Here is a 15,148-nt window from a genome sequence, read left to right as displayed (position 1 = left end):
ATCTAACTTGTTCCTGCAAGTTCAAGCTTGAGAGTTGTCCTCCAAGTAGAGCAGCCCATGCTGGGGCTTTAAGCTTCCACCCCCGGTACACTGTCTCTGGTTTGAGTGGTTTCCTATTCCCTCGGTGCTCATCTACACGTAGCACTGTGAGACTATCCCTCCATCTCTCTATCCTGTGGGTCTCGTTTACTGCTGCATTCTCCATCCCTCCTCTGAAGAACTGTCTGTCAAGGTAGGAACTAAATCTTATTCCCTGTAACCCTCCTCTCTCCCCCTACCCTACACCCTCAAAAGAGGTAGGGATTACAGGAAATTCTCTGTCTCTAGAGATCATAACCATAGTAGTTGGAAGACAGGCACCTGGGAATATAGATGCATATGTGTGTCTGTGTATTCACATTGCGAGGCAGGAGGGTGAGGGAGGGCATTTATTACCACTCTGTGTAGGACCTTCCCTCGGGCCCCAGGTTTTAATTTAGCTTGGTTTGTAATTAGAGCTGAAAGGGACCTTAAGAGGGTATCTGCCTCCAAACAGGTGCTATGAGTTGAGCTAAGGAGGGAATCAAATGGTTGGCCTAATGGAGAAAAGCAAACACTTGCTAGCTGGATCAGGAAAAGAGAAGAATTTTTCTCTAGGTATAATCCCTCCTGAGCAGAGAGTGGCCTTGGGCCAGGATTTTTATGGAATTTTTATGGTTATCAAATTTTTGTGGGAGAAAAGAAATTGATCCTTTATAGCATTGAGTGTCAGTGGCATCTAATTTATTCTTTTCCTGGGTATAATTCTCAGTACTGTGGTCTCCACTCATTGATTTGGGACCCTGGGAGCTTGAGTCACAGCTGAACCTGAGAGATGGAAGATTTGGAACTTGTTGAGAATTCTTTCCCTGGATATTCTCTGCCAGTGATTTTGATTACATTAATGGTGCCTGCATATTTCCAGCTTATAAGGGAGAGGATAGAATTGGGGAAAAGAAGGTATGCCCATGCCAAGTGTTCCTAAGAAAAGTCCATTCTGTTTCAGAGTCAGGCCTCTTCTTGGATGTTTTGGGGATGAATTTTTAGCTGAACCTTTCTAAAACATATTTGGGGAGTCCAAAAAAAGCAGAGCAAATTCTGTGCTTGAAAAGAGGAGACTATTTGGGATGCTTAATAAGGAAGCAGCTGTTGGTGTCTGGAACAGCCCTTCAGGCTAGGCCTTTTCCACCATACTCCCAGCTTGCTGGCTGGCTTCACTTGGAGTCCAAAATAACATAATACCAGTTAGGAACAGTGCCCGCCTCAGCTAGGAGCAGCTATACTCTACCAGGAGGAAGACAGATGACCTCTGGGCGTTGGCTGCTATTCCATTTGTGGAATCAGACTCCTGATGCCAAAGCCATGTGCTCTCAGGCATCTAGCAGTTTATATTCTTTCCTTTCAGCTCAGTCCCAGTAACCCACAGGAATCACTAGTACCACCACCTCCTAAATCTCCTAATTCTTGCAACTTCTCTCACACATTTTAATGAAAAGTACTTTTAGGTCTTTTAAGAAACTCAGAGAATCTATCTAATCCCACAGCCTAAAAAGACTTAGAACCTGGGGAAGGATAGAAGGGAGATATAGAAACTGGTCATTGACTTTCTTGAATTCATGTAGAAACGTCATTTTTGTATTAGGAAGTAAATTTGATATTAGTGTCATCAACATAGTTTTCCAAAAACATTTGATTTGGGAGCCACAGAGAAAGGGAAAGAAAAGAGATGTTTTCTATCAGTTAATCATTTGTTTCACTCCCAAATCGACAACCCTAACAAACCATGCTTGGTCCTCCCTCCACCCAGAGCTTTACAGAATTTCTTCCTCTGAAGCCCAGGGTCCATTGGAGGAGCCTTTGGGGGTCCCCACAGTGCAGAGAGGGAATTGGTGTATATTGGGCTTTGGACCTCCCCTGCTTCAACCAGAGTAGCTCTGTTTCATACACTGAGCCTCAAAAGAACGTTTTAAACAGTTGTTCTAACCCTTATCATATACCCTGACATATCCTTCTAGCTGCCCTGTGCCTCTCCAGAGGTATATTGGCAATGATTTTAACGAAATTAAAAGTTCCTGAAGTTGGCCTATCACTCCTGAACATCCAACACAGTGCCTTATACACAGGGATGGAGTAGATGCCTGTGGCCCGGTTGCTTCCTTGCTTGAGTAATAGACTCATGAAATGATGTTAAGTAAGGGCCTCCGGATTCGTCTAGATCAGGGAAGAGAGTACAGTATGTCATAGTTTCTGCCGATTTGTTATGAGTTGAGCATTTCTTTCCTTTGTTACCAGAATTAGTCATGCAGTCCTAGGTGGGAACAGGACCAGAGGAGGTACGTCACATAGGTTGTTGCTAGCGTAGAGGATGTCTGACTAGATGAGTATAAGCAGTTGTACTTTCTATGAATTTCCAGAGTGTCTTGAAGTAAAAGATAAGCAGAATAATTATTGGGTAAAGCCAGGGACAGAGATAGCACAGTCTTATCTAATTTTTAGTACTGCTTACTTTTGTAAAATAGTGCCTGCCTGGATAGTTTCCAGAAATATTCAGTATCTTGATTGTGGGAAATGCACTTGAACACCATTCAAGCTGTTTATATGCAGTTTCGAGTTCACATCTGGATAACTTTTTTGTTTGGTTTTTACTTTACTTTTACTTAACATATATGGTTTATATAAGTTATATATGCATTTTTTAAACCAAATAACAGAAAAAGGACATTAGTGGAACAACTGGTAAAAATCCAAATAAAGTCTTTAGTTTAGTTAATAGTTACATACTAATGTTAATTTTTTAAATTTTGACAACTGTACCACAGTTATGTAAGATGTTAACATTAGGAGAACTGGTTGAAGGATATACAAGAACTCAACTTTTTTCACAACTTTTCTGTAAATCTAAAATTATTCCAAAATAAAAAGTTAGTTTTGAAAAGCTTGTAGACAGTAAGTAATAAAGGCCTTCACAATGGTGCTGGGAGCTGGAGGCTGGTCAGTTCATTTTGGGCCTCGTTGATTTGACATATCATGGAACATTCAAATGGACATATCCAGCAGCATGCAGTTAAATATATTTCTGTTTAAAATGTATCCCCTTTGGGCGGTGCAACAGTGGCTTAGTGGCAGAATTCTCGCTGCCATGCCAGAGACTCAGGTTCAATTTGTGGAGCCTGTCCATGCCAATATATATACATAAATATCCTTCTTCTCTCTGTCTCCTTATGGAAAAGTAAAATCTCCTGTTAAATTAATAGCCAACTCTCTAAAGATTTGTAAGTAAGTACTTCTGATTCTTCTTTTGTCTTTGGCCCTTTCCCTTCCCCTGACTTCTTGGTGCTCCTAAATTATGAGATCAATCTCAAACAATAGTATTGTTCAGTCCTATCCATATATAACTCTAAAAAGAAGGGTCTCTGGCATTTTTAAAGAGTAATAACAATGCTGTACATTTCTATAAAACTTTTGCAGTTTACAGAGTACTTTCCCAAACTGTTTTGAGTAGGCTATTGTTCAAATCTGTAACAGAAGGTAGACTACTTCTCCACTTACCCTTCATATCTTTTTTTGTACCTGGTGACTTCCCATAAAATAGCTAATCCAGGCACATGGTTTTGTTTTCACCACCCCTGCATCTCTCTATAGTTTAGGAAGGTTGCCCGAGCCATCCTTGGGTTCTGAGGGAAGCTGGGATTGAGGAAGGGAGATAGGTATCCAGAGCCAGTCTTTGCAGTTTACTGTCCTATTTTGGTTAGAGCTCTGTACCATCTTTCGTGGAGCTTTTAGGTAACCAACATCTTATCACTTGCTATTAATAAAATGACACTGTTTGCTACGTGTCAGGCAATTTTAAGCACTATATGGGATTAATTTAGTTAATGTAGTAGGTATTATTGTTATCCCTATTTACAGGAAAATGGAGGCAGGGAAAAGCTATATAACTGGCCGAGGATCACACAGCACACCAGTAGATATTACATCATCTTGTAACTATAATTAAATTCATTACATTCAAATAAACAAATTTTACTGATAACTTGTTTAAATCATTGTTACTGATTTTTTGTTTTGGCCCTCACTGGCAAATATTGTACTTCCAGAACCCATGGATTCATGTTCTCCTACACTTCTAGAAAATTATCTGCCATTGTCTCTTCAAATATTTACCTCTCCTTGATTCTCTGTCCTTTTTTTTACTCAGGGATATGATTAGAAGTATGTTAGACCTTCTCATTCCATCTTTTAAATTCTTCTTCATTTTTTGTCTTGTCTTTCTGTCTTGTGTTCCATAAAATTTCTTCAGTTCTATCTTCCAGGTCACTAATTTTCACTGCAATTTTGTCTAATCTGCTAATGAACTCATCCCTAGGGTTTTTATTTTAATAATTATGTTTATAATTTCTAAAAGTTCCATTTAGAGTGTATGGGTGGTTCAGTGGTAGAATGCTCGCCTTCTATGTGTGAGATCCAGGTTTGATTCCTGGATCAGGCACCAAAAAAAAAGTTCCATTTAGTTATTTTTCAGATCTGCCTTGTCGTTTATGATAATCTCTTGCCTACTTGCTTATCTTGGAGGTTCTTAACCTTTATTTAAAACATTTCTCTATAGCTACTTTGAATTCTGTATCTGACTTTTTCAATATCTGAAGTCCTTGCCATCTAAATCTATTACTTATTGTTTTCTCTGTCATTCACTCATGCTGTCTTGCTTCCATGTATATTTATGATCTTTGATTATCAACTGATATTTACTTGCTATTTAATCTTGAGAATCCTTTTGACTTAAATTGGGGGACATTTTCCGCCAGAGAAGATTTGTATCTGCTTCTGATAAGAGCTAGGGAGCATCACCAATCTTATATCACTAGAACCTTCTTTGAGAGTCCAGGTTAATGAAGGACTCTCAGATTTAGCTCCCTCACCTTTCTGGTGGCCCAAGGCATGTCATCAGACTGCAGTGATGTTCTGCACAAGGAACCTATGCAAATATATAGGATAGCTGGAGAGAAAGAGCCAGAATAAAAGCAAGAAACCTAGTTAGTGGACTATATAATAATTGAGGCGGCCTGAATTCAGATCATATGAGTAGGATTGGGAACTGGAACAGCAATGTAGCAAGTAGTTAAGAGCACTGACTTTGGCATCAAACAGGCCTATATCTGAATCCCACCCCAAATATGTGTTGGCTGTAATACTGTTCTGGTTTGCTAGCTGCTGGAATGCAACACACCAGAGATGGATTGGCTTTTAATAAAAGGGATTTATTTTGTTAGTTCTTCAGAGGAAAGACAGCTAATTTTCCACTGAGCTTCTTTCTTATGTGGAAGGCACAGGATGGTCTCTGCTGGTCTTCTCTCCAGGCCCCTGGGTTCCAACAACTTTCCCCGGGGTGACTTATTTCTGAATCTCCAAAGGCCTGGGCTGAGCTGCAAGTGCTGAGATGAGGAATGCCAAGCTGCTTAGGCTGTGCTACATTGTGTTCTCTCATTTAAGCACAAGCCAATTAAGTCAAACATCACTCATTGCAGCAGACATGCCTCCTAGCCAACTGCAGATGTAATTAGCAACAGATGAGGTTCACATACCATTGGCTTATGTCCACAGCAACAAGACTAGGTATGCTCACCTGGCCAAGTTGACAACTGACTCTAACCAACACAAATACCTTGGGCAGACTATTTACTATGTCTGAGCCTGAGTTATCTTCTACAAAATAGGGCTAATAATACCTAGTTTAGAGAGTAATTATGTGGATTAATTGAGATAATGTAAGTGAAGTGTTTCACATGAAGCTTGCCATGTTGGCACATTACATTATTATTAGAAATATTAGTGCCAAAAACCTTGGAAGGAAGACTCAGAATGACTTGGTGATAAGCTGAATGTGAAGAGAGAAAGGGAGGAGTCAAACTCACTCAAGCTTGTGTTATTAGTAGTCCAAAGAAAGAACTGATGTGGCGTAGAAAAATCAATTTGGCTTTAGATGTTTTGAATCTGAGGTAATAGCAAGAAGTATCTAATAGGCGATTGGAGATCTAATTCTGGAAGAAAATAAATTTGGAAATCAGTAACAGATAATGGGAAATGCTAAGCTCTTCTCAGGAAAGTTTGAAAGGTTGAAAAAAACTTCAGCTTTGAACCTTGCTATAAATCTACACTTACATGTGGGCCAGGTATATTTTATTAAACAACAAAGAAAGAATAAATATAAGAAGTAGAACTAGAACTAATAATGTTAAGCAATTCAGATATTTTAAGTTTTAATATTGTAACTGCTCTGGAAAGTTCAAATATTATAAGAACCAAAAAAGGGACAATTGTGAGGATACTGATGACCTAAAGAGAATAATTTAAAAACAGTAATTAAGTCAGAAGGCAGATTTCTGGTGGTTAAGAAATACTTAAATAAAAAGTAGAGAGTGTTAACATAGTCCATTCTTTTATGAATTTGAGTGTTAGAAAGGCAGAAGAAAGAGGGAATTTTCTTGGTTGGCATGCCAGTGGCATCCTACTTTCTGATACACCTGGAGCACCCCAACCCTCCCTCCTTCCGCCCCCCCCCCCCCCCACTCCATTTGCAAAGACTTCTGCCTCATGGAGCTGAGCAATATTGAAGCTTCTCTTTTTTTTTTTTTTTTGCATGAGCAGGCACCGAGAATCAAACCCAGGTCTCTGGCATGGCAGGTAAGAACTCTGCCTGCTGAGCCACCGTGGCCCACCCTGAAGCGTCCCCTTTTTTAAACCACTTTATTGGTATATAATTCACATACCACACAGTTTACCCATTCAAAGTGTACAACTCAGTTGTTTTGAGTATATTCACAGAGTTGTGCAACCATAACCACAATCTAATTTTAGAACATTTTCATCATTTCATCCCCCAAAAAGAAACTCCATACTCATTAACAGTCGCTACCCATTTCTTCTCCTCCCAGCACCCTGGCAACCACTAATCTACTTTCTGTCTCTATAGATTTGCCTCTTCTGGACATCTGGACATTTCATATAAATGAAATCATATAATATGTGGTCTTTTGCATCTGTCTTATTTCACTTAGCATAATGTTTTCAAGGTTCATCCATGTTGTAACAAGTATCAATAAAATGAAAATAAACAAGTATTTTTATTGCTGAAGAATATTCCATTGTATGTATAATACCACATTTTTTATCCATTCTTCAATTAATGGGCATTTGGGTTATTTTCACTTTTTGACTCTTATGAATTTGCTGCTGTGAACATTCGTATACAAGTTTTTGCCTAGATAAATGTTTTCATTTCTCTTCCTATATACCTAGGAGTGGAATTGCTGGGTCATATGGAAACTGTGTGCTTAAAATTTTGAAGAATTCTCTTATAAAGGGAAAAAACAAAAAAATGAGGAATTGTCAGGCTGTTTTCCAAGGGGATTGCACTATTTTATAATCCCACCAGCAATGTGTGAGGATTCCAATTTCTCCACATCCTCACCAATACTTGTTATTGCTGCCTTTTTAATTTTATCCGTTCTGATAGGGTGATGTAGCATCTCATTGTGGTTTCGATTTGCATTTCCCTGATGACTACTGATGTTGGGCATATTTTCATGTGCAGTACAGCCATTTCTGTGTCTCCTTTGAAGAAATGTGTATTCAAATTCTTTGCCCATCTTATTATTGAGTTATATGATGTCTTTTTACTGTTGAATTAGTAAGTTTTTGTCTGTTCTGGTAGAAGTCCCTTTACCCTTCCCTTTCCTGCTGTTAACCTGTAGGCTACTTTCTGTCTCTATGAATTTGCAGATTCTATTTGTTTCACATAAGCAAAATCATACAATATCTGTCCTTTTGTGTCTGACTTATTCCACTCAACATGATGTCTTCAGGGTTCATCAATGTTGTAATATGTATCAGAACTTCATTTTATTCAGCTGTATTATATGCATATACCACATTTTGTTTATCCAGGAACAAACTTGAGGAACACTTGGGTTGCTTCCATTTTTTGACCATTATGAGTAATGAAGCTATGAACATTAGCGTAAAAATATGTTTGAGAACTTGCTATAAATTCTTTTGGGTATATGTCCAAAATGGGTTATATGGTGTGTTAGGGTTCTCTAGGGAAACAGAACTGACAAGAGATTTCTGTAAATATTATCAGATTTTTATAAAATTTGTTGCACATGACTGTGGATATGAACAAGTCTAAATTTTGTAGGGCAAGCTGCAACCCGGGAATTTTGATGAAGGTTTTTGATGAATTACCCAAGAGAAGCTGGTTGGCTGAAGTAGAGACAGAAATTCTCTCTTCTGACTGCTGAAATAATCACTTATCCTTTAAAAAAGTACAACAAACATTTTTTATTGTGAAATTTAACATATATGCAAAAAATAAATAATTTTCAAAGTACATTTTAACAAGTAGTTACAGAACAGATTTCAAAGTTTGGTATGGCTTACCGTTCCACATTTTCAGGTTTTTCCTTCTAACTACTCTAAAACACTGGGAGCTAAAGGAAGTAACATTATAGTGTGTTCTAGTTTGCTAGCTGCTGGAATACAATATACCAGAAATGGAATGACTTTCAAAAAGGGGAATTTAATGAGTTGCTAGTTTACAGTTCTAAGGTGGAGAAAATGTCCCAATTAAAACAAGTCTATAGAAATGTACAATCACAGGCATCCAGGGAAAGATACCTTGGTTCAAGAAGGCTGATGAAGTTCAGGGTTTCTCTCTCAAGTGGAAGGGCACATGGCAAACACAGTCACAGTTTCTCTCTCATCTGGAAGGGCATGTGGCGAACATGGCATCATCTGCTAACTTCTCCTGGCTTCCTGTTTCATGAAGCTCCCTGGGAGGCATTTTCCTCCTTCATCTCCAAAGGTCACTGGCTGATGGACTCTCCTTCGTGGTGCTGCCGCATTCTCTGCTCTCTCTCAATCTCCTTCATTCTACAAAATGTTTCGTGTTTTATAGGACTCCAGAAAATAATCAAGACCCACCCAAATGGGTGGAGACACGCCACCATTAACAGCCTCTCTTGATGAAATCACGTCTCCATGGAGATGATCTAATTACAGTTTCAAACATTCAGTACTGAATAGGGATTAGAAGAAATGGCTGCCTTTACAAAATGGGATTAGGATTAAAACATGGCTTTTCTACGGTACATGCATCATATAAAACTTTTTAGAGTCTCAGAGCCCTAGATATTCTTTAGGGTTAACGAGAATGATGTTTATTCGGGAATGGCAAATCATGGCAAGTAGTAGTATCTAACTGAAGCTTGCAGAAGAGTAGCCTCCAGAATAGCCTCTCAACTCCATTTGAACTCTCTTAGTCACTGATACCTTATTTTGTTACACTCTTTCTCCCTTTAAGTCCCAAAGGAATTGTCACTCCCACGGTGGCAGGGCCAGGCTCAACCCTAGGAGTCATGTCCCCTGTTGTCAAGGACACTTTCACTCTAAGATGTCATGTCCCATGTAGCAGGGAGGTTAATAATTTTTCTTACAGAGTTGGGCTTAGAGAGAGGGGGCGCCCCATATGAGCAACCAAAGAGATTTCCTGGAAGCAATTCTTAGGTATAATTATAGGTAGTCTTAGTTTCTCTGCTACAGTTTCAATATATGGTTTCCAAATATTTCTTCCATTCTATAGGTTGTCTTTTCACTATCTTGATTGTGTCCATTGAAGCACAAAACTTTTTCCAGTTTCTTTCTTTTGTTGCTCATGCTTATAGTGTATAATCTAAGAACCCATTGCTTAATACAAAGTTTTGGAGATATTTCCCTATGTTTTATTCTAAGACTTTTATAGTTCTGCTTCTTCTATTTAGGTAGATGATCCATTTTGAGTTAATTTTTATATATAGTGTGAGGAAGGGCCACTTTCATTCTTTTGCATGTGGATACCCAGTTTTCCTAGTGCCGTTTGCTGAAGGAACTATTATTTCCCACCTTGTGAGAAATCAGTTGGCCACAAATATGTGGGTTTATTTCTGAATTCTCAGTTATATTCTATTGGTCTATATGTCTGTCCTTGTACCACAGTGTTTTGACTACTGTGACTTTGCAGTAAGTTTTGAAATTGGTAAGTATGATGAGTACTCCAACTCTGTTCTTCTTTTCTAAAATGGTTTTGACTGCTCTGAGCCCCTTGCCCTTCCATGTAAATCTGGTGATTAGCTTTTTCATTTCTGCCAAGAAAGCTATTGGAATTTTTATTGGGATTGCATTAAATATGTAAATCACTTTGGGTATTGTTGCCATCTTAACAATATTAAATCTACTGATCCATGAACACAAGATATCTTTTCATTTATTTAGATGTTTTTTTTCTTGGTCACCAATGATTTATAGTTTTCCATGTACAAGTCCATTACATCCTTGGTTAAATTCATTCATAGATACATTATTCTTTTAGTTGCTATTGTAAATAGAATTGTTTTCTTTATTTCCTTTTCAGATTGTTCATTGCTAGTATATATGTATTTTCTTTTCTTGCTTGTATTTTCCCTCATATCCAAGAAGCTCTTACCTAAACCAACATCATGAAGACTTACTCCTGCATAAAAAGGTCTCTTTTCAATAGACCTTTTTCTCACTGACCAACAGGCGTCTTCTCTCCCCAGACTGTTGAGTCAGATAAGCCCACCACCCACACTCATTTACACTAAAAAAAGTCTCTTCTTAACCTATACTAGTTCAACAAGACTTTAATTAAACACTTGCTATATGCCAATTACTGTGCTAGGTTTTATGGGAAATATAAAATAAAATGATACTATCCTGCATGCTGGATATTGGGGGTACATGGGAATACAAAGAAGAATATAACTTGGACTTTGGAGTCTAGAAAAGGCAGTAAGGCAGATATGCAAAGGAGAACAATAACCATGTTATGTGACATATGACTTATTTAATCTAAACCTCCATGAACTGATGCCAGTTTCTGATGAAGTTCACATCGATATGCAATGAAATGAGAAAAATATAATGACAGTATGCTTTCTTTTTCGAAATGATGATGATCATTGATGTAAGATGTTTTGCTCTTTTTTAAATGATGTTACTTGGCAATGTAACATGTTGACAATCCTATGTTGATTCCCCCAGTGTTTGTGGGATAGTTCAGAGGACAGAGAAATCATTTCTGGCCCTGGGATGATCAAGGAAAACTTAATGAAGTAGTTGATCTGGATCTTGTAGGTTCTGAATCATTCTGAGGATAGCCAAGTATAAAGGTAGGAAAGTCTAAATGAACAAAGGAAGCAGAATAGAAATGAACTTATGGAACAGGTTTTAAGGACTGTATTATTTGATAGGCTATGGAAAATAAGATTAGGTGGAGAGGGATAGACAGTCAAGATGGAGGGAATTGAAAGTCAAAATGAGTAGGCTGAACTTGATTCTCTAGGTAATGAGAGACTATTAAAAGGAGTAGGAAGAATAGCATGATGAAGAAAGATGGTCCTTAGGGGAGAAGAAAGTGGAAGTACTGGAAAGTAAACTAAGATGGAGAGACTAGTTGGGAGGCAATTGGGATTTATAATGTGACAATATTTGTATTTTGTTTCTGGCTAGAAAATAATTTTATCTTTCATCAAAAGCCCTTATAGGTCTTTGGCAGTGATGGTCTGAATTGAGGTAAAGTTAAACCAAGCACTGAAAGTATGAGAGCTGCCATTTTTCATAGACAACTGGGAACATTTCCTAAAGTGTCGGCTCTCCAGAAATTTCAGGGACAAAGACTCTGGACCCAGAGTTCTCAAAATAAAAAGCTCTATCTCTATGCACTTGTTCTTGGAGAATGATGCCCCAATCTATAGCTGCTTATCCAACCCTCTTTGTGGCCTGTATCAGCTAGGGGACAGGGAAGTTCAATGGCACCATTTCTGCTCCTTCAGTCTCCCTAAGAGGACCTGTAATGGTTGGTTGGTTTTATGAACAGCAGCTTCCTTCCCTCCTTCCCTTCCTTCTTAGTTTCCTGCTTTGTAGGGACAAGGGGCCATGACCTCTCAAACAAGTTCGAGATAGGGCTTTGGGGTCTTTAGCCACTTCTCTTCCCTCTCTACAGTTCAGCTCAGCTCAGCACATCATCAGCGGCACCTGGGTCTCACAGGAAACAGGAGCCATAGGGGAAGAAAACTACAATCTCTTCATCCTTAAAGGTAGCTTCTGTGGTTCTGGCCAGTGGTTTCCCCTAAGGCTTCTTTCTAGGGGCTTGAAATCCAAGGGCTTGGCTGGGAATCTAGATACCAGTCAACACTGGGAGGAGCCCCAGGCAGGGCTGGTGCCTGGAGGCCAAGCCCAACCTGAGACCGTCTCTGAGATTAAGGGTAGCAGCAGGGTGCAGAAGCATGAAGTAGACAGAAGTGCTGCTACTTGCTGTATAACCGACTCTAAATGTGGCTGAGGCTTCTGCACTGTTAACTTATTTTCACAAAACTGGCCTAGAACCTCAGGAGGGAGGAGCAGAGTAGATAGAACTGATATTTTTCTCTGGCCCAGGAGAGACCTCTCCCTTTCCATAAACTTCCTTTCCCTACAGAGATAGGCTTCCCAGCCCTTGAGGCTGGCTAAAGGGACTCTGCCTGCCTACAACCAGCAGACCAGTTTAGCACTGATCAAAAACTGAGGTGAGAGGGGCAGATTCTGCTCCAGCTCCCGCTCCCGCTCCAGCTCCAGCTCCAGCTCCAGCTCCAGCTCCAGCTCCAGCTCCAGCTCCAGCCAGCAGTGTCTAAAGCTTCAGGGAATGGAATTGGACCCTGTGTTAGGAACGGAGCCTGCAGCCATCTTGGTCCTTAGACTCATTACCACCCTATACACAGAAACCTGCCTGTGGCCCACTCTCTCTTTTTACTGAGACAACCCCATTTCCCTGAAGAGGCACATCCCAGAAGTCACAGTGCTAAATCTAAGAACTGAGCTTCGTGGGTCTACTGATCCCACGAAGAATGCTGTCTGATCTCTGCAGCCGCCCTGCAGGGCTTCAGGAACCTGGTCCCAGGCTGGTTGCTCCATCCTGAGGCCAGTCTGGAATCCCAGTGCAAGGATAAAAGCTAGAAAACAAGGAGTCGTTCAGAGTGGGTGAAAGGAGGAGGAAGAGGTTTCTGGCAGAGATCTGATAGGAGGGGCAGAAGGAAGGAAGGGAGGAAGGAAGCGCTAAGCCTCTGCCCAGACCTTTTCCCTGAGACTCTTAAGGACCGGAGAGAAGATAGGCTCAGTCCCCCTGTTTCCTTTGCTGCCATGACAGTTCTCCGTCTTCCAGCACGGACAGCCTGTGTGGCTGACTCCTTTCTCTGCCCTCCCCCTTCCCTAGGCTAACGGGCCCACAGGGACTGGCAGAGAGGGAGGCTGGGCAGCCGTACTGTGGGCATGCCTGCGCCTTTCCCTTCCCCCTTAGCAGCAACGTCACCACAGCGGCGGCAGCAGCAGCAGCAAGGATACTGGGGCTGGGATTGCGCAGCCTCCCTGCATTAGCAACGATGCCATTGTATTAGCAGAAATCAAATCTTAGGGAATCTGCCCAGCTTCCCCTGTGTGGGCCCGGGGAACAGTGCCTCAGCTGGAACTGTCAAGGCAGAGCCGGGTCGGAGTGCAAAAGGAACAGACGCCTCCGGGTGCAGATCAAGGCCCCTTACAGAGGTATGGCTCAGCGAGTCTGGGGGAGGGGCGGGACCAGCCGCCGGGATAACCAGTCAGCACATTTGGGCCGTGGTTCCTGAGGGTTGTCTTTGTCTTTCGGAGAGAGAGAGAGAAAGAGAGAGAGAGAGAGAAAAAATAATGCCTAAGAGCCAGCACAAACACTAGACAAGCTCAGCCGTGCATACGTCAGGCTGTGGTGCAGGGATGGGGAAAAGCAGAGGCTTGGGCAAATGCTATTTTCCTAGAATCAGAAGGTCTACTCCCTTTTTCCAAAATCTGTGTACTTGTTTTTGGTTCACAGATCTCTGCTGGGTATTCCCAGTGAAGCTGCTATAGTTTGAGTCACGCTAGAAGGGATCAGATCTAGAGACAAAGGCTTAATGGGAGGGGATGCCCCTAAAGCTACTACTGTAAGTTTATGATGAAGAACGTGCAGGGATCCACACAGCTTTCAAAAGGAGGGGCTGGGAAGCATCAAGCCTATCATTTTCCCACATGATACATACAGGAATGCAAATAGACACACATACCATATCTTCTGGTGCTGTGGGAGCCACCAGGCTTCAGGGATGGATGGAGTAAGAAAGAACATTGATCAAGAGGCTCTGCAATGTATCAGAGTGGGGGGCAGTCATTGCAATGCCTGGGGCACCTGACCTGTTATAATCAGTCTTCTTATACAGACTTAGATTCTTGGCAGGAAGAAACCTAAGCTTAAGCTAATACACCCGAATCCACCCTCTTGCCCTTTCCCCTTCGGTCCTGCCCAAGAGGATCCAGACAGGAGAAAGGTTATCAGTTCTATTGAGGCTCCTCATCAGGACCTCAGTTCAAGACCTCATTACTAGACATGACAACTGAGTGCCATTGTGTTACCCATCCTTCTTCAGGAGGCTAAAGAAAGAATAAAAGGAAGGGGCTCTGTGGCTGGCAGAAAGATACTGGATGACCAGAGATGAGGGGGGAAACTTTCTTCTGGACTTCAGAAGATTTTGCTGCCCAAAGTTACCCTATTACTGAGCAGGGGAAAAAAGTTCCTTAAATTCCCTTTTCCACTGACCACCTTGGTGGAAGATTCAAAAACATATAATAAGAGGTGCAGTTCCATGTTGTGTAAAGATGTCATTGAAGAATATACTAGGATGCTGTTGGGAGGGTGTTGGTTGCCAGAAAGCAGCTAGGAATGTGAACTATAGAGCAGGGAAAAGGGGTTTGTGAATGAGGCAAGGAAATGAGGGCTAGGAACTGGGACCCAGCGGGGGGACTGAAGAGCACATGGACAGTAATTTGAAAGGGACTGTAAGTTCAGAGAATGAGGAGGGGTGGATATAAATGATACAGGTGGAGGCTAGAGTGTGATCCTACCCAGAAAAGGTAGAAAGCAGCTGAGCTGTCCTGGTAGCAGGGTTAATGCAGGGACTTTTGTAAGAAGTTGTGGCCCTGATCATTTTCTTTGGGAGGCAGTTAATGTAGTAAAAAAATAAATAAAAATTGGAGATGG

At 40.9% G+C, this 15,148-nt stretch overlaps 2 protein-coding genes across 8 annotated transcripts in view; one reads left to right on the top strand and one right to left on the bottom strand.

Annotated features, from left to right (window-relative positions):
* The window catches only part of SIT1 (signaling threshold regulating transmembrane adaptor 1), a 256,827-nt gene that overhangs the window by 156,560 nt on the left and 85,119 nt on the right, over window positions 1-15,148 (bottom strand). The window lies entirely within an intron of this gene.
* RUSC2 (RUN and SH3 domain containing 2) overlaps window positions 1-15,148 on the top strand; it is a 72,482-nt gene that overhangs the window by 38,971 nt on the left and 18,363 nt on the right. The window contains exon 1 of one of the 7 annotated variants that reach the window (XM_077147770.1): window positions 11,047-13,647. The exons of 5 other annotated variants lie outside the window; for them this stretch is intronic. The gene's annotated coding sequence lies outside the window, so the exon portion shown is untranslated. Of the gene's footprint in view, window positions 1-11,046; window positions 13,648-15,148 lie in introns of those variants that run through there. One more of the 7 variants, XM_077147775.1, reaches the window with a different exon arrangement.

The sequence above is a fragment of the Tamandua tetradactyla genome, chromosome 2 (assembly GCF_023851605.1).
Source record: "Tamandua tetradactyla isolate mTamTet1 chromosome 2, mTamTet1.pri, whole genome shotgun sequence".
NCBI lineage: Eukaryota > Metazoa > Chordata > Mammalia > Pilosa > Myrmecophagidae > Tamandua > Tamandua tetradactyla.
Note: the sequence above shows the minus strand (reverse complement) of the source record. Positions and strands in the feature narration are given on the sequence as shown.